The sequence below is a fragment of the Periplaneta americana genome, chromosome 3 (genome assembly GCF_040183065.1).
Source record: "Periplaneta americana isolate PAMFEO1 chromosome 3, P.americana_PAMFEO1_priV1, whole genome shotgun sequence".
Taxonomy (NCBI): Eukaryota; Metazoa; Arthropoda; class Insecta; order Blattodea; family Blattidae; genus Periplaneta; species Periplaneta americana.
The window spans coordinates 36,762,726-36,783,231 of NC_091119.1; positions in this window are offsets into that span (position 1 = coordinate 36,762,726).

Consider the following 20,506-nt stretch of genomic DNA (forward strand, 5'->3'; position numbering starts at 1 on the left):
TGTTGAGGCTAGCCGTGTTTTGTACTAAGATATAGCGAATCGGTACGCCATCCCCGGTCTCCCCTCAAGCTTGCGAGTCAATGTCGTAGTCATGCCTCTAGAGGCTTCTGTCACTAGTCTCTCGTCGCACTGAACTTTCCATACTGGAATGACTGCCAATAGTGAACTTAATAATGGAAGAATCGGAGTGAAGCCAAGTGTTACGATACATCGTTATTACGAACTTATAGGCCTAGGTACAATAACTCAATTTTTTTGGGTAGGCTAAGCCTCAAAAACCTCTTAAGAGCTTCGTCATTGACAGAACATGTGTTCCAGGAAAGCGAATATGACATCCGTTTTGAGGATACTGGCATCCTAAGCACACCTCACATGTTCATGCCCGACTACACCGTGAAGCCATCGAATTTTACAAACATTACAACAACTTCAACCATAAAGAAGAGGGTCTAAAACTCAGTAAGCGCTCAGAAACACATACACGAAACCTATCCATACCCAATAGTCCAACACCACAGTCCGCAACCAAAACATTGGAATCCCTGGCCCAGACAACAACAAGCCATACCCAATCCCCCTATAAATTATAACATGAAACCAATCGAAGCGTCAGTCGTCCCTGGCATGCTGAGGAGAACACTACACCCTCAAGTGTCTCGCCACTGAAGATGTCTACCGCAGCTGTAGACAGAACATCTGGACATAACATTGCCAGTAGACCACGGCCTCTTAGCCTGGAAAACACTCATCCCAATTGAGTTTTAAGTGATTTGGTATCACTTTTGTAGCAAATGAAACGATTGAAATTATTGTAGCTTCTTTCTATTTTAAAATCTTCTGAATTTAATTTTTCAGTGCTTGATACACACTATAATATATAACAAAGTTGTACAATTTGGTATGATTTGAATTTAATTAAGAAAATTCTCTATTGGCTTTAAGTGAGAGCGTAATATGTGAACTGGTAATTTCAGCTGTATCACCTTCATCTAGTGCTGTTAGTAGTGAGTCAATGAATAAAACGGACGCGAAATCAAATATAAAAAACGATGAGAAACTACGTAAATATGATTGATTGTATTTCAATCGTAGGCCTACTCAGGCTTGTGCATTTTTAAAACTGCTTATAAAATATCCTCGAAGTTGTTCAAAAAACAGGTGGGGTATTTATGTCAGTGCCCTTTAAAAACCTAGAAAAGCTACTGGAAGATGCATTCGTGTAATTTAATCGGTGAATGATTCCTAGGATTCGAAAGTTGATGACCTAAAAATCACATAAAAATGGCCTATAGAATGACCTTAAATTTCTAAAAATATGACATTAAAATTTGAAAAATGACCGTGATTATAACGGTAAAATATATATACAAAAAAATAGTATACTTTCATCTATGGAAAATACATTGTCACCAAAGTCAGTCACTAAGTGTCGCAAAAAAACTTTGTGTGCTTTGTTCTCCTTTAGGCGTTTTTACGTCTTCACTTGTGAGATACAATATGCTGACTGCGGACACTGCGACTGCAGTATTTGTTCTATTGCATTGAATGGGGGGAAGCACGTAACACACGTGATCAGGAGTCAAGGCTGATGCAACCATCAAGAAAATTACTGTAATCGAATTGCGTAATCAATCTGCAGTAGGTTCTCGAATACAGACTACGACAACATCGTAAAAAATCCGTTCATAAGGAGAAAAGGGCAAAAATGCAACAAAAAGTGGAACATTTCTTAAAAAATGACCAATAGACAATAAAAGACCGAAAAATGCAAACTTTTTTTAAGCTAATGTCTGTATTAACATTTAGTAGTATTTAAAAAAAAAAAGATGTAAACGAATGAAAGCTCCATTTCCTTAATTGACCTCATTTTTCTATGTTCCCTTTTACACGGACTGAATTTCTTGTTGTTAGGTAAGATCTGACTGACTGTTTCTTCAGCGAATAGGGATTATAAAGAATGGACCCTTCGCGTCGGTACCTTTGATGTAGCCGGACTGATTTCAATGACCTTCAAGCCAGCTAAAGCGTGAGATTCTGCTTTCTCCCTAGAGTTGGCGCTGACATCACACCAGCTAGCAGTCGACACAGCGAAAATATAACACATATAATTAATACATCTAGGTACATTATGTACTCAAATAAAATAAATTGGATCCATAAAATAATAAATCCGTCATTAACTGTAATGTCTAGACTCTAGGGTTCCTTTATAATGAGAGTTGAGACGTTGACCCCAACAACAATTAAAATATGTAATGATTTGATAGCGCTGAAAATGGAAAAACAAAACTCTTGCGATAAGTAAAACCATATACCTATATTATATTATATACAAATATTAAACGAATTCGATACTTAATTTTATAATGTATTATATTATTTTATAATATAATTTATGATATCTGAAATATAAAATATTATTATTGCAACTAGTTTGTCACTGAGAAATAAGGAAAAGCTATTAACTTGAATTTATTTGAAGCAAAGCGTTACTGGATTATGCAATAAGGTAGGCGATGTTTGGATCCTGTGTCTCAATTCTATTCTCAATTATTAACTTAGCGTGTGCTCGATTACACTAATCTCTAGCGCTTGAAAGTGGAACTAAACGCTGCGCACAGAGAAACAAAACACAGGAAAATTCGCTGTGTCCATTCTTTATAATCCCTATTCGCTGGTTTCTTTTGCTGTCGGTTCCACTTCCTCCACCCTCAATATAGCAAAAATCCCTTCTGGGGGAAATGTCCGAATTCAACACTGGAAGGAGGAGACTAGGAAACTAGAGAAGAGTAGAGAAGGAAAAAATTGGGCACAGGAAAATGCTTGAGTTTTGCAAATCTGTTTAATAATAATAATAATAATAATAATAATAATAATAATAATAATAATAATAATATACAACGAGATATAAAAGAGAAAGATTGTTGTTTAGTTAATTGTCCAAAGACAGGTCTGAACCTCACAAGTGATACCAAGAAGGCACCATTTATGAGGCAACTAGGCCAGGAGATAATGGGGTGGGGTGGCCAGTTCCTTTCCCCCTCCATTGCATACATCGCCGACTAGCTACATATTACACTAATCAGACCTTCAGATGCATACAAACAATAAGTTCTTCCTCTGACACATATTGTCAAATAAGATGTACTGTCTGATAATAGGTAACTTATACATATCGGTCATAACCTCAATCAGAAGACACAAGAGAAAGATAATTAATGTTATATAACATTTTTATGGGTACAGTAAAATCCCTCGTAACCGGCACCCAAATAACCGGCAATACCAAAACAATGACACTTTTGGCGGACCAAAAAATGTTTAAATCTGCCACATTGCCATACTCTGGGCTGTCAGTTTTATCACATAGGAAATTCGCACGAACTTTCATTTTCAGTGAATATTCGCACCTAAAATTTATTTGTATTATTTGTGTTGTGCAGTGTGATTTAATAAAGAAAATCCACACATTTTTATGTTTATTTAATTATGTTCCAGCCGTCAGTGTTGCCACATTAGGAAGTTCGCACAAACTTTCGTTTTCAGTGAATATTCGAACCTAACATTAGTGTATTATTTGTGTTGTGTGATGTATTATAATAAAGAAAATCCACACAGTTTTTATGTTTATTTAGTCAGGTTCGGGTCGTCAGTGTTGCCACATTAGGAAGTTCGCACGGACATTAATTTTCAGTGAATATTCGAACCTAAAACTAGTGTATTATTTGTGTTGTGTGATGTGTTTTAATAAAGAAAATCCACACAGTTTTTATGTTTATTTAGTCATGTTCGAGCAGTCAGTGTTGCCACATTAGGAAGTTCGCACAAACTTTCGTTTTCAGTGAATATTCGAACCTAACATTAGTGTATTATTTGTGTTGTGTGATGTATTTTAATGAAGAAAATCCACACAGTTTTTATGTTTATTTAGTCAGGTTCGGGTCGTCAGTGTTGCCACATTAGGAAGTTCGCACGGACATTAATTTTCAGTGAATATTCGAACCTAAAACTAGTGTATTATTTGTGTTGTGTGATGTGTTTTAATCAAGAAAATCCACACAGTTTTTATGTTTATTTAGTCATGTTCGGGTCGTCAGTGTTGCCACATTAGGAAGTTCGCACGAACTTTAATTTTCAGTGAATATTCGAACCTAAAACTAGTTATTATTTGTGTTGTGTGATGTGTTTTAATAAGGAAAATCCACACAGTTTTTATGTTTATTCAGTTATGAGCAAGTGATAGAGAAATAAGCTTCACATGGCTGCAGTTTCAACATTTGGCATCATGAAATTCGAACTTTCTTTTTGTATATACCAGTATTTATTCAATTATCCGGCAAAATCTCGTATCCAGAACTAGCCTCGTCCCTTTGGTGCCGGATAAGAGGGATTCTACTAGCTATATATAGCATGTTATGGTGGCTCAGTGCTAGAGCTTTGGGCTTATAAGCCAGCAGGTCCGGTATCAAATCCCACTCTACCCTGAATTTACAACTTGTGTTGGACAAGCCCTTTGTGTCGCCAACACTGGGGTTTCCTCCAGGTACTCCGGTTCCCTTGTGATATTCCCAGCAATTTTCCATCATCATTCATTACGAATGTAATGTGGACCCCTGCTAATGATATATATGAACCGTTCATAGAGTCGGAACGATAAACGACAAGTTAGTGGTCCTGTTATTGGAGAAAAGAAGTTTGAAGAGTCACTAAAAATCAAGAAAGTTATAATACGTAATATAGGCTGACGTGTTCAGTTGGTTCACACGTCTTGTAAACCGGTTTTAAAACATCGTGAGTCTTCTGGAACCAACAGTCCCGTACTATTGCTAGTTTATTTTTTGTCGAGATTTGTTCTGTCAACAAAGACTGTTTTGCGTACTCGGTAATGAAATGGAGCAAGGATTTGGCTTCTCGTTTAATCGAACTGTTTAGGAAAAAAACGTGTATTGCAGGACATACCGATATAGACTTAAAATCATCTATGACAGGAATAAAAAACATTATGCATGAGCTGAATTAGTCGTTGATTTGAAAATGGATACAAGCGTAGTTAAAGTTCGATTAACTAATAACTACCCTATACCGCCAATGTTACATTTGCTTTTTTTATGACCAGTATTTATGGAGATCGCGAAAATCACGACATAATAGATATACACTAGATTTTTACTAATCTTTACGAATTAAGTGATTCTGATTAATAATATGCGAATGAAACAATCGCGAAATAGAGTTCTAATAGCGAAATATGAACACATTCACGAATTATTACTATTGCGTCGTTTTATAGCGAATTTCATATTCTGAGTTTTCTTTCGGATTTTTTTCACTTGAACTTTTATACATCCAATCTACATTATACATACATGGTATTCTAGGTGTTCTGATTACATTAGTGAACTCAAAAGACGGAATAATAATAATAATAATAATAATAATAATAATAATAATAATAATAATAATAATAATAATAATAATTTGAAAGTGTTAATTTCAGGGTTGCAGGTTTTTTTTTTTAGTTTTTAATGAATGTTTGTTAAATACAGTCTCAATCCAACAAATATTGTCTATTGGCCATACCGCACCTTCACCGGATTCCAACGAACCTTTGATGTTAATTTTTTGGAAAGTAATATTCATACTGAGTTAATATTCCAATTCCAAAATAATTGTATTTTCCAAAATTTCCATTAATCTCCACCAAGAGTACAAATCAATCTCCAACAATCTCCGCCGACCCCAATATTAAAAAAACAAAAATGATTAATTAATCTCCATAAATACCTGCCCCTGATTATGACCCATTATCTACGTAAGGCACTACTGAATATATTATCATACTGAAGTTTTTAGAGCAGATGAAAATACAAGGTTTCTAAGCAAATTGACGCAGATTTATCTAGAAATACAAGTTGTAACAAAAATGGAATTTTTAAAATGTTGATTTTATTTTGTTATTTTTATGCAAATGCCTCGTTTTCTCAGGAACTATAAATGGGATAAGTACAAAATTTTAAACACGTGTTGACAGTAATAAAATAATTAAATGATCGGACATTAAGTGATGTATGCCTATTAGTTTGATCAGAAAAAATATTTTACATAAAAATAAAATAAAATCAACATTACTCAAAAAAAAACAAAATGTTTTCACAACTTGCACAAATCGGCATAGAAACCTTGTATCTGTATCCTGTAAAATATTCGTATATCTTCAGTAGTTCCTGAGAAAATAGGTCATTAAAATAAATTTAAAAAATTCAATTGAATTGTATAGGGTAGTTAATCTCCCTTAAGAGAACAATAGGAATGCTCATCGGACAATAAAATTCCAGACTGAGATGAGAGATGCTCGCTCGCATTTCCTCGCATATGCTTCGAATTTTCTCTCTTTACTCATTTTCACTCGAGACATATGCAGCGTAAATGGGAGCTAAGCAATGGACTCCTTAAATTCAACATCCCGTCCCGAGAGACATATTCACACATAAGACTTGCGGCTGTCTCTGATACAGCCTACCCCGATTTTTTATTTTATTTTCTACTAGCCGTACCCGTGCGCTCCGCTGCACCTGTTAGAAATAAATATAAAGTAATTACATAATTAAAATAGGACGTTTGATCCAGGGAACAACTTTTACAACAGCGCAAGATAATCTGCTTCGCTCACTACCCAATTTTTTTTGCATTGCATTTATTGCATATATATTTTATGTATTTTAACACGATTCAATTGAGCATAGTTAAAATTTGAATTATAAAATAATGGATTGCTAAGCTAACGTACTATTATTGCATACTAAATCAATACACTCTCGTTGTTCGTTAATTCTCTAAGATTAAAATGAGTGTACATAAATATTATTTTAAGAAATACAGAAAACGAATGTACAAAATAGCCTATCAAATTTTCTGTGCATAAGAAGCTATTTTAATCTTACCTGTCCTCGATTTACTCAGACGTTACTGTAATAACATTATAACATTATGTCCATCTAGAGAAACTACACTTTCCAATGGTGAAATAATAATTAATTATACAAATCGGTTAATTTAGCTTCTGATGTTACTTCATACAAACACAGAAACATTCTGTGTAGGCTATGTTTAATAGCTTTCGATTGTTGATGTCCAAGGCCCCTGTTTCGACTGTTGTTGTCCAAGGCCCCTTATAGACCAAGTCATTTGTTCTTAATTCATTGCACCGCCTTAGACGGCGTTATTTTAATTTTAAAACTCATTTATCTCATTAAATATCAGTCCTATCAAACTTTTGTAAAGAATAAAAAGTATCGGAAATCATTTTTAAAGAAACTTTTGTTATGTAACATTTTTCACAAAAATCAATAATAAGCGAGATATTTCGATTTATTTAATTCAGGCCCCCTTATAACCCCCCTTTTAAATAAAGTATTTTGAATGCCATATAGCCTAAAATCTAAGTTACAACGAACTTAATTTATATTCCAATTTTCATATAAATCGGTTCAGCCATTATCGCGTGAAAAGGTAACAAACATACAGACAGACACACAAACAAAAATTTCAAAAATGCGATTTTCGGTTTCAGGGTGGTTAATTATATATGTTAGGACCAATTATTTTTGGAAAATCGAAAATTACCAGAAAAATTTCGGCTACAGGTTTATTATTAGTATAGATATTGTTGCTGCCTGGTTACTAAGAATAATTTCCAAATATTACGAGTGAAATAAGTAAGTCGTTAAAGTTTAAGCCGGTATTAGACTACAAAAACTTAGAAATTCAGAAGATTCTTATATTATTTAAATAAATAAACGAATGGATAAATAAATAAGTAAATAAATTAAATACTTACTTACTTACTTACTTACAAATGGCTTTTAAGGAACCCGAAGGTTCATTGCCGCCCTCACATAAGCCCGCCATCGGTCCCTATTCTGTGCAAGATTAAGCCAGTCTCTATCATCATACCCCACCTCCCTCAAATCCATTTTAACATTATCCTCCCATCTACGTCTCGGCCTCCCTAAAGGTCTTTTTCCCTCCGGTCTCCCAACTAACACTCTATATGCATTTCTGGATTCGCCCATACGTGCTACATGCCCTGCCCATCTCAAACGTCTGGATTTCAAGTTCCTAATTATGTCAGGTGAAGAATACAATGCGTGCAGTTCTGTGTTGTGTAAATAAATTAAATAAAGAAATAAATTATTTAATTAAAAAATGAATGAATGGATGGATGAATGACTGAATGAATGGATGAATGAATGAATGAATGAATGAATGAATGAATGAATGAAATATATATAAATAAATTAATGAATTAATATTAATTTCTTCTGTACATAAGTAGGGCATACTGCCTCTCTTTTGTTTCCCTGGGAGTCGCTGTAAAACAGTAAAAAATCCCAGGCGTATTTTAAATTACTCTGTGCATACACTGGCGTTCAAAAATATCTGACCTAGAATTTTCTGATCATGTAAGCGAATTTTGTGACCACGAGATAAGTCAGAACCAAAGATATAGAAAATTATAAAACTTGAAATAGTTGCATTAGTTTTCAGTAGGTGACTCTATTATTAGGATAGTTTAAGACATGTTGTGGAAAATGATGATGTAGATGAAGCATAAATTATTCTCATAATTGACAGTATCAGGGGTTTTCCGCTAAACCCAGTGTTGTTTTACAATCAACAGTGGTGGATGACATATTGAATTCTAGAATGCGGGGATATTTATGTACTATTGGCAACAGTAGTTATTATCTTCGCCAGTGTACACTGACGTTCAAAGATATCTGATCCTACGATTTATGATTGTGTAAGCAACCTTTCCAACCACGGGATAAGTCAGAACCAAAAATATAAAGAAAATTGATAAACTTGGAAACAGTTCCGCTAGTTCTCAATAGGTGGCACCATTATTGGGACAGTTAAAAATGTGTCAGAGAAAATTATTATGTAGATTAAGCATTAATTATTAGCACAATTGACAATATCAGCGGTTTCCAGCTAAACCCAGTGTTGTTTTACAATCAGTTAAGTGAGATGAAAAATTGAATTCTATAATGCGGGAATATTTATTTACAATTGGCAACAGTGACAATTATCTTCGCCATCTATCCGTAGAAGCAATAACTAAAGAATCCACATTTACACCAAGAAATTATCGATTACTATCGATTAGTCGGATCAGATATCTTTGAACATCAGTGTACCTACAATGTAGATATATCGTAAATTTATTATAGAGATTTTCATATTTTCTCTGCACGGCAATGATCATTGGGAGGCAACAAACTAAAATCGATAATGAATCGCGTGATCTATCAATTTTCGATACATTAACATCAGATCGCATAGATTTATTTGACGTAAGTGTAGGAAGTGTAGATTATGATAACTGGATTGATGTAGTATTTCAATAAAAATGTGTACTTACTGTTAAAATCTGTTAAAAATAAGTAAATATCTTATTTACATAGCTACGTGAAGAAGTGCAAATATTTAAGAGACAAGAAGCAAGGCAGTTGTGTTCATATAACGTGAACTGATGAAACCATGAGTGCTTGTAATTCTATCGGCTAATAAAGATCTAATGTAATCTAATCTAAAACATTACGGTACCGGTATTACGTTTCTAACCGAGAACTCAAGTGTTCCATAAATAAACTGAACTTACTTAAATGAAAAATCACTCAAGTACTCCATAAATAAACTGAACTTACTTAAGTGAAAAAAACAAGTGTGTTTCGTGCTTTTTCATTAGCTACAAGGAAAAAGAGTGTGAATCGTGTGTAGATCCTTAGGCCTTAAAAAAGAAGACGAATGAACTATTTAGACAAGACATTCCTGTAGTAGAGAAGACATCCCTATGTTATCTTTCAATTGTAACAGTAAACAAAATATAGTATTATGTAATAATTACTGATGAAGGAACACAGGTTAACAAAACAACAAGAAATCTGTTTTATCTAGAATGGTAGTGTGTGTGACGTCTTAATCATTATCAATTTTTGAACTTTTTTGGTTGGACATTTAATGAAACTTTCTCTCTCTCTCATGACATGGGGATGGCACCAAACCACGCCTGAACATACAGGTAAAGTACTGAATTATATTAGTATTAACCCTGATCACATATAACAGATTGGTCAGCTCAATGCACTTTCAAGACACTTTTATAAATTTCACTATGCTGTCATCTAGCGACTGCAAAAGAAGTTATGTTGGTCAGTATAGAGTATCCACCAGCCACTGAACGAATATTGCAAACTTTTATCACTGCCAATGTGGTGCTATAAACCAATTTTAAATACTTTTATCACAACCACAACACATTTCAGTTCTTATTGTACTATATAGCCTATATTGAATTATTACTACATTAACACGTTTAATACAGTATCTCATAAAATATACACTGGACGAACTAAATCTAATTATTATGAAAGTCATCATATTTAATTTCTCGAATTACGATCCACTTCCACTAGATGGCTACCGACACAAGAAGCAGGGCCGGCAATACATGCAAACGAAATTATACTAAATATGAGGAATATTACTACAGGTGTGTAGTATTATGTGACTGGTTAGGTTAGGTTAGGTTAGGTTAGATGTGTATTGTGTGAGAGGTTAGGTTAGGTGTGTAGTATTATCAGAGAGATTAGGTTAGGTTAGATTAGGTTAGGTTAGGTTAGGTTAGGTGTGTAGTAGGGGCGGATGTTGATGACCTAAAATCTACTTAAAATAATCATTAAAATGCCCTTAAACTAATAGATAAATGACATAGAATTAAAAGAAAATTACATTTAAATATTATTCACCGTACTCGCACCACAACTTCTTAAAAATTAGTCACCTTGTTTCAATGACTGCCCTGCAAATCTCAGAGAGAGGAGGCAACTTCCTGGAATTTGGCTAAGGTAAAGGAAAAGAACATGCAACAAAATGAAGGTTTTGAGGGAAAACTATAGATTTTAATGAGGATTTACACTGTGTTTCAATCAGGAGTGGTCCATGTCAGTGCCTTCATTCTCCGTCTCCTCCTTCCGCGCTTCACTTTTACTACCAGATCTTCCAGATGAGAGAGTGTGAATGACAAAACAAATTGTGGGGGCAGCTTGCATTCTTGCAATCTTTGTGTTAAAAATACTGTCTACTACAGTAGACATCCCTTCCGAACCATGCTGAGGACACAAACTCCTGTCCAGGACATGATGAAAGTTCCCCTCCTTCCAGACATAAATTCTAAAGACACCCTCGTACCGACAAAAGAAGAGTAGCGATCAAAGTCCTCACTTAAACTAAGCTGTTGTCAAGCATTTTATATTACTTCCGTTGTGTGAAGTGAAGTCTTCAGTGGAATGAGGGATGGACTTTAGAATCTGCTCCAAACTATAAAACTCAAACTTCACTGTTATTCACTTATTCACTAGGTAATTATTACTGACCTATTTGCTTAGAAAATAATTTAAGAGACCTATCGGTAAAGAAGAAAGTGAAAAGCATTCCAAATGATCCAAAAGTTCTTCAGAGTATTAAAAATGACCAAAAAATGCCGAAAAAAATATAAAATTCATCAAAAGTTAAAAAAAATGTAATATAAGAAATTACTTTTTTACGTTGATATTAACATAGACAGGATTTCTATATTAATTAATAGGCATCGTCCTAATTTGAAAAATAAGATGGCTTTTCATCAACATCAACCACCTAATTATTACTATATTGGCGACACTGAAATCCACTGTTACATTAAAGAAATACGGCCGTATTCTTCATTCACTCGCGACAATTTTCGTATATAAACAAGGTACGTATTTAGGGTGGGCTTTCAGCTCTCTCGGTGAACACATCAATTTCTACTAATCAATACTATAAATCCAAGGCATTTTCAAGGTATTTTATCAAGTTCCTATAGTGCAGTGACCGGCATGTTCCGTGCTCTGTGACGTCATACGACGTAGCCGCCTTGCTCTTTGCTCGGCAATCTCTGCATACTGAGCACAGCGTGGAGAGAAGGTTCACCTGAACAGTGGTGGTGCGGCGTCTATGCACTGACAGAGCGCGATCCATTCGTCTGAGGTAGTATGGGAACAGCACAATTACAATACATTTGTACGAAAACAAAACTGTACAACCTTGATAAATCAATGTAACAAAATATTTTGGTTTGTAATCAAATTTATGTGCTTACAATAACATGAAACTCATAATACAGCCACTTGCAGAAGCGTTTGCATATATAAATGAAATTCCGAAACTGCTATAAACATATAAGCATATAAATAAATACTTTAAGCAGTACTGCAACACTTTGTCTACTCGGAAACTTGAAAACAGTTCAAGTGTTTTTTAACACACATTTCTCTACATAATATACAGATTAAACTACATAGGCCCTATCTTGGTGAGTAGTATGCAAAGTATACTGTATTTCAACTTTTGAAACACACCATCACTTTGTGTCACTACTGTGCCCAAGCTAAACGCTTTGTCGAGATTTTTTTCCTCTTTTTTCGCGCACTAATTTTGCAATATTTGGAGTCATAGCCTGGCTAACACACAAGCGAAGAATATGTTTCAAGTTCAGATCAGACAGGTGGTTTCTATGTTGTGGTTTGCAGATCTTCATACAAGAAAAGAACTGTTCACATACATACGTAGATCCGAATATTAGCAGCAAATCTATGCAATCGAGGGAATCTTGCCTGGGGAAATCTTCTATAAAATGTAGATAGATCCTTTTTGTTTTCAAAGCGGTCTTTCATTTCAATATCATTTTGCAAATCAATGACTTCCAGTTGCAATGATGATGGAACACTGTCAATATTCACTGAAAATGTTGTCGCGAATATGGAAATATCAGATTGAAGATTTGCAAACTCTTGAAATCTGCAATCAAATTCCTGACTCAATTCTTCTAATATTTGTACATACTTATTCGTGTCTGTAATTGGGTGACCTACTGTAGACAGACTCAACTGCTCGCTCTCCCAAGCTCTTGCGATCTGACTGGCTCTTACGTCATAACTGCAGCATCTGCCGGCCACTGCTATAGTGGCTGGGACATAAGTAATATTCACCTTTTCGATAGTGGAGATCCTAGTGGGTTCTCTTTTGTATGTTACCATTTCATGACATGGGAATGGCCAATCTGATATATATGTGATCAGGGGTATTACCTTGCATTCCATTGCATGCTGACCTGAAGTGTCAGTTGTGCAATATTAAGTCGAAGCTCAGATTAATGTTTAGTTCCATAAGTTTTTCCGGTTATTCGCTACGAGGCATCATTGCATATAGACGACTTGGGTCTAGTATACATTCCGATACCAGACGTTGGAACTATATTTTCTAATATGATGTCTGTGATGTTGACATAATATGTTGTGTTCCGTCATTAGTTATTCATTGCTGTGTTACAAGATAGAAGTCTGTAACTTCATCCCTCTTAGCCCCAAATATTTTCCTAAGAACCTTATTCTCAGACACCTTTAATCTCTGTTCCTCTCTCAAAGTGAGAGTCCAAGTTTCACAACCATACAGAACAACCGGTAATATAACTGTTTTATAAATTGTAATTTGCAGATTTTTTGACAGCAGACTAGATGACAAAAGCTTCTCAACCGAATAATAACAGGCATTTCCCATATTTATCCTGCGTTTAATTTCCTCCAGAGTATCATTTATATTTGTTACTGTTGCTCCAAGATAATTGAAATTTTCCACCTCTTCGAAGATAAATATCCAATTTTTATATTTCTTTTTCGTACAATATTCTGGTCACGAGACATAATCATATACTTTGTCTTTTCGGGATTTACTTCCAAACCGATCGCTTTACTTGCTTCAAGTAAAATTTCCGTGTTTTCCCCAATCATTTGTGGATTTTCTCCTAACATATTCACGTCATCCGGATAGACAAGAAACTGATGTAATCCGTTCAATTTCAAACCCTGTCTGTTATCCTGAACTTTCCTAATGGCATTTTCACTAACCCTATAGTAGTCATTTAAGCAGCTTAGTTAGGTTAGGTAAAGTATGTTTAGGTTTAGTGTAAACTTGGTCTTTGTGCAACGACAGTGATGGCGAAATGAAACCGAGGATTCGTTGTAGAGTAACCTGATATTCGCCTTACGGTTGGAGAAAACCTCGGAAAAAATCCAATCAGGTAATCAGCCCAAGAGGAAATCGAACCCTCGCCCGAGCGCAACTTCGTATCGGCAGGAAAGAGCCTTGATCGACTGAGCTACGCCGGTGGCCGAATTACCGTTGTTCCTATGAAACAGGTTTTCATTTATCTGTTATTCGTTCACGTCATCATTTTATACTTACGTAACATACGTATGTTGAGTGGTGCGGAATGCTGAAATATAAGTACTGTGAGAATATCAACATTTAGTAATTAGTAAATTTACAACGGCTCTAATCGGTTTTTATTCTAGAGTAAAGCCATGGCCACTATTGATAATGTGAATACGTATACTTTAACGCAGCATTCATACACAGTACATAAACAAGCTATGGAAAGGTCGCTCTCATCCAAGTTAACCCAACTTAACATAAATCTACCTAGCACATATGACAACGAATGTAGCTATACAACCGATTGATGTTCATTTTAGCGTTAGGGCCTACCTATACTTGATTCGTTTTGTATCGGTACCGTTGGATTTGTTTATTTCGGAATTCAAGAGATGAACATAAGGATACATGGGCTAACAGAGTTCGTTTTTCAACCGTTCGCTTTCATCTGTCCAAAGAAAGTCCCTCTGAAACAGTGTTGTCAACTGTACGAACTGGATCGTACATATGCGATAATTTGGTCTCATGTACGATCTTACGATCCAACCCACGGATAGTACGCAAAATGTACGATCCTGTCGGGAAAGAGGGAAAAATATTTGAAAAAAAGAGGGGATTTAAAAAATTTATTTGCTGCAAATGAAATTGTGTATACTGTATACATTACTGTAGTAATATATTCCACTTATGCATTTAAAGTAGTTTCTGCATGTAGGGCTTCTGCGTTACAAGTGCTGTATAGTCGATTTGTGGAACACATTTCTATAAAGAATGCCCTCACATGCCTCCAGATCCAGACGACAGCCTGATTTTCATATACTGAACATTATTATAGTGAAGACAACAAAGTGTTTAAAATAATTTTATGCACCCATATTAATTTTAACAAGAATTTTCTTATAAGAGCTAAAAAAAATCCTTTACATAAAACACTGTGTACGGGATATAGGTCAAATAATCCAAAATATGTCCATGTAATGTACGATCCCCCAATGAAAAGTACGATAATTCGCAAACAATTGTGCGATCCAATCAAGCCGCAGGGTTGGCAACGCTACTCTGAAATAACAGTAGATTAACTGATTTAAGATGGAATAAAATAACCCAATGAAGACAGTCAAAATATTATCACTGAACTTTGTGGGTGAAGTAAACTACTGAGTGTTCATTTCAAAGTGTGTCATGACGTCACTGTTGTTGGGTCACCGATTTGAAGCGAGTTTCAGTTTATATGTCAGAGAAGTTGCCTATTATTTAAGGCGTTCTTCAATCTGAACTTGAAAACGTGTACGGTATAACTTGAACGTCGTAGCAACAGATGGCGGTCTGTACGGTCTGTGTGCTACCATAACCTCTTTCGAACTGTGTTTTGCGCCGGCAAGTCGTACGCAGGGTATTTGTTATCATCGGTTGCGTACGGTAACATTCCACAACACAAATCAAATGCCCCGTGTCCATGTTGACCGTCGAAGTTAATGTCAACAAATACGTAAGTAATCGTCTTAACCCTCTCCCCATATCCCGACAGTACGTATTTCCAAACAGTTCACATTCCTGCCACTACCGGCGTTACCGTACGTATCGGTACGTACTCTTCAGAATGAACGCCGTACTTGCTAGGCAACTTCTCTGCCTCACAGGTTATACATCTCTGCGGAAGTGTAGGAAGATTGAATTCTCTAGGCTCATCGGCTAGCCACATGACGGCATACAGCGAGCCATGACACATTTTGAACTGAACACCCAGTATAGTCTGTGCATTTCGGACTGGTGGATCAAGGTCATTTCGTCTCCTCCACACAGTATCCCTTCTCCTAAACTCTGGCTGGTCTCCTTCCCCTCTAAAGGTGCGTATACACTTAGCGAACGAACAACGAACGAATGATGAAGCGATATTTCGTTGTTCGTTCGCTATTTGGAGCAACGTACAAATCATCAGCAAATGGTCAGAAAACATTCACGTTAGCTGATTATTCGCAATAATGGCAGACGAAAATATAATTATAGCAAGTGCAGCCGTTGTTATTATTGGCAGTTTATTAAAAAGAAAGTTAAAAAACAAAAGGCGATGGTGGCAGACGCCACTTTACGAAACTCACAATCAATATAGAGACACTGACTTGCTTCATGATTTACGTCGAATGGAATCGGGACAGTTTCACAACTTCTGTCGCATTTCAGAAACAGACTTCGAAATACAGGGACATCATTTTATTTTTACTTCAACTTTTATTGTACCTGAGTTTTTGAATGTACTTCACTCCCACCCCTTCTACTAACGAAGTTCCAACTGTCCTCCACACAGAACTAAGGCCGCAGTACTGAGTTAGTGAGTATAGTACGTTTCAGAAATATGTTCGCGTTTTCCAGTGACGAAAACTTCCAATATTGAATCATATTTTCGCACAGGTACCGTCGTCCGTTTCCCTACGTCGCATCCCGATTTCCCCCACTCGCTTCTGCTCGCTCCACTGTAATTTGTCCAAAAGGAATGACATAATATGTTTATACGCGAACCAAGTTGACTCGTACACTTCATCACTCCCCATTCCAGGTCTTTTTGTGGACTTATGTCTTTTCCTCCGGAAAGATATCAGTAGGGACCGAGTTTTCGTTTTGACTTCTGCTCCCTACAATAAACAAAAAATATGTATTCACTGAAAATAAATAAACAAAAATAATTTTCAAATTTTTCACGTGTTTGACTTGCCTACTTTACAGCTGAACATCTTTCCAATAGCTTCCCAAACATAATGTTTTCTTACTTTATTATGGTAAGTAGGATGCTTGGGATTCCATAAAGTTTCCTGCTCCCTATATGCATTAATAATACTTATAACAGCGTCTTCCGTCCACTCCAGTTTCGACAGTCTGTTGGTGAAATTGAACTAAGCGCAGCGTTCTGCTACGAACTACAAGCTACAAATCCCGTCCACAAAGAATACCAACTTCCTTTGATATACCGACAAGCGACGGAAGGCAAACCAAACGATCTGTTTGCCTTTCTGCGATGTACAACACGCGTTCCGATTTCAATCAGCGAATGCATTCGTTTGTCGTTCGTTCGTTCGCTAAGTGTGTACGCACCTTAAGATGCCGCGCCACTGGTCCAGCTGACTTTTCTTGAGGAGAACGATCCAGGAGTGGGGGTAAGCACGCATGGCAAATGCAGTCCATTGCTTGACCTTGAGTCGCCAGTATATTAATTATTAATGTTAGGTTGTAACTTCGAAGTTATCTAGAATCAGTGGAATTGTGAGAGCATGAGTAATGGTCCTGTAGTGTTACGCAAAATACCAAATTGGGAGGGATCTATGTTTATTGTCCCGCGCCGTAGCATCGTGGTCTAATAAGCGATCTTAGCGGTGATCTTTAATACGTAAAAGAGGAGCGATTGTTGCATAAATGTGGAATATAAAAGTCTTTAAGTAACCATATTTTGTGAATATAGGGACTGTTTTTGATTCGTATTGAGTAATAACACCACAGTCTACTATATACAGTCGCGAAGCTTGAGGTGTTTTTTTTGCAAATCTCGTGATAAAGCGCTCCAAGCGGTTAGCAACTAGAAACAATAGACTGTCCATGGTCGACTTTGGACTGTGTCGTGAAATATCGAGTGCTAGCTCGTTGCATATTTCACATTGATGCTTGTGAAATGTTCGTTATTGGTTGTAATGAAAATGTTAATGGCTAAAATATAATAATTGGAATAATAATATGGGACAAGGAGGAGACGTTTGTAGTGCTATAAATTGTAGCAACAGTGAGAGAAAGAGGCCAGAGTTATCCTTTTTCCGATCTCCGAAAGATTCAGAAAGGTTCCTGGGTTTCCACAAGAATACTGTGCAGAAACAAAACTCTTAATTTTGAAGTTCTTTGTGACTGTTAGAATACATTATATCCTTAAATTTCACAATGAAATGTTTCAGTCTAACCGAAAGGACATTAGATACCGGTTAAAGTTCTGTCACTTAGGCTGCTAAATTTCCAAAGAAATAAAGGTTAGGTCTACTTTTTTTTTTCAAAGGATATATTTTTAATTGTAGCTATTAATTTTGTTATTATTTTTATGTGTTATTTTACTAAAGACGTAGAAAAATTAAGTTCGTTTTAATGAAATTGATTGATCACATTTTATTTTCAATTCTGGTGGGATTATTATTGCTTAGGCCTACTTTTTTTTTCAAAGGATATGTTTTTAATTATAGCTGTTAATTTTGTTATTTTTATTTGTTGCTTTACTAGAGAAGTAGAAAAAGTCTGTTACAATAAAATTTATTGATCACGTTTTATTTCCAATTCTGGTGTGATTATTATTGCTTAACCTCATCCCAATTTGTTAACTACGTAAGCCTACACTACAAGTACCGGTACATGTAAGTTACTCCATTAATTCATATTTCCATTATTATTGTTGTAAAGGGAAATGAAAATTAATATTTATTGGTTTCATAGTTAATTATCGCTATAATCTTGAATGAGTGAAGCGATTATAGTAAATTTCAGTTCGTTTTGCACAAACAAAAATAATATTAACCTATTTCTTGCAGGTATCTTCGAGTTTATGGTGGAATTTAATATACTTCATTAAAATAATAAATTAACTTTATGCATTTAATATTTCAATAATGGAAGGAAGGTGTTAATTTTTCCAAAAGAACACGACAACGAAAGTGTAACATATTTTGTCGTCTACAAGGAGAGAGATCTGCGATGATGAGGCGATAGTAGCGATCCTAGTGGTGGGCAACTACCCATATTTGCATTTTTACTACATATTGAGCTTCGCGACTGTATATAGTAGACTGTGATAACACTCTAAAAATGTTCAGTAGGTATGAACAAAGATGCTTAATAAAAATACAAGTTGCAAAAAGAAAAAAAATGCAACCCAGTGCCTTATGGCATTGCAAGAAGCTTGTGGGAGAGAAGTGCAACCATAACTAACGATCTATTATCGCAAGATGGGTGGAGACGAGGCATTCGCTTTCAGTCAAGAGTTAACATCCAAAGAGCTTTAAATCGATCAATGATATAGAGATTAAGAAATTATGCTGCAGATGGAGTCCATCGTCTTTCAAGGATTTGGCAACGTATTGTTCACATGGCAAGGGACTATATTTGAAGTGTGTAATGTCAAAAATAACGTAAATAAATGTAGTGTGAAACAGTAACTATGTTGCCATTACTTTTCGAATGCCCTAATATGAACACCAGCCGTTCATTCTTGTTCCGATATGCTAATGGTAATATGCATAAAATTTCGATATAGTAATAGTAATAATAATAATAATAATAATAATAATAATAATAATAATAATAATAATTTAATTTAATTTCTTCCTGTAACCCTACAGGTTGCCGTCGACAAAGAGTAACATGATACAATAGAGTAAAAGCCTTGAGGCTTAGCGAGAAATTGTTGTTAGAGTGAAAAAGGACGAATTTGAATTATATTGAAACACATGATGTTAAACGAAGTAACGTCAAGGAGATGCGAATTAGTCATGGTCCATATGTAGCCTATGATGCCTACGGAAGGCACATTCATCTCCTTAATGCTGGCCGAGTCTCAAAAGAATCTAAATTTGCTGTTCTATGCTTCAAACTGTTTTTATGCCACCTTGTGTAGCGTACGGTAGGCCTACTAAGATTAATAAAAATTAGTCATTCATTCATTCATTCATTCATTTAGTATTCTGACCAAGAGGAGGTCTTTCACTGCAAACACACCTTTCTTCAATCTTTACTATTTTCTGCCTTCCTCTTTGTCTCCTCATAATATGATCCATATATCTTAATGTCGTCTATCATCTGACATCTTCTGGCCCGAACTCTTCTCCCGTTCATCATTTCTTCCAGTGCATACTTCAGTAGGCAGTTTCATCTCAGCCAGAAACCCAAGCAAATCCTTTTCCTCTTCCTGACCAGTTTCAGCATCATTCTTTCTTCACCCACTCTTCTCAACACAGCTTCATTTCTTATTCTGTCTGTCCACTTCACATGTCCCATTCTTCTACACATCCACACTTCAAATGCTTCTATTCGCTTCTCTTCACTTCGTAGTAAGTCCATGTTTCTGTCCCGATACAATGCCACACTCCATCCAAAGCACTTCACTAGTCTCTTCCCTAGTTCTTTTTCCAGAGATCCGCAGAAAATGCTCCTTTTTCTATTAAAAGCTTAAAAGGGCTCTTGCTATTCCCCT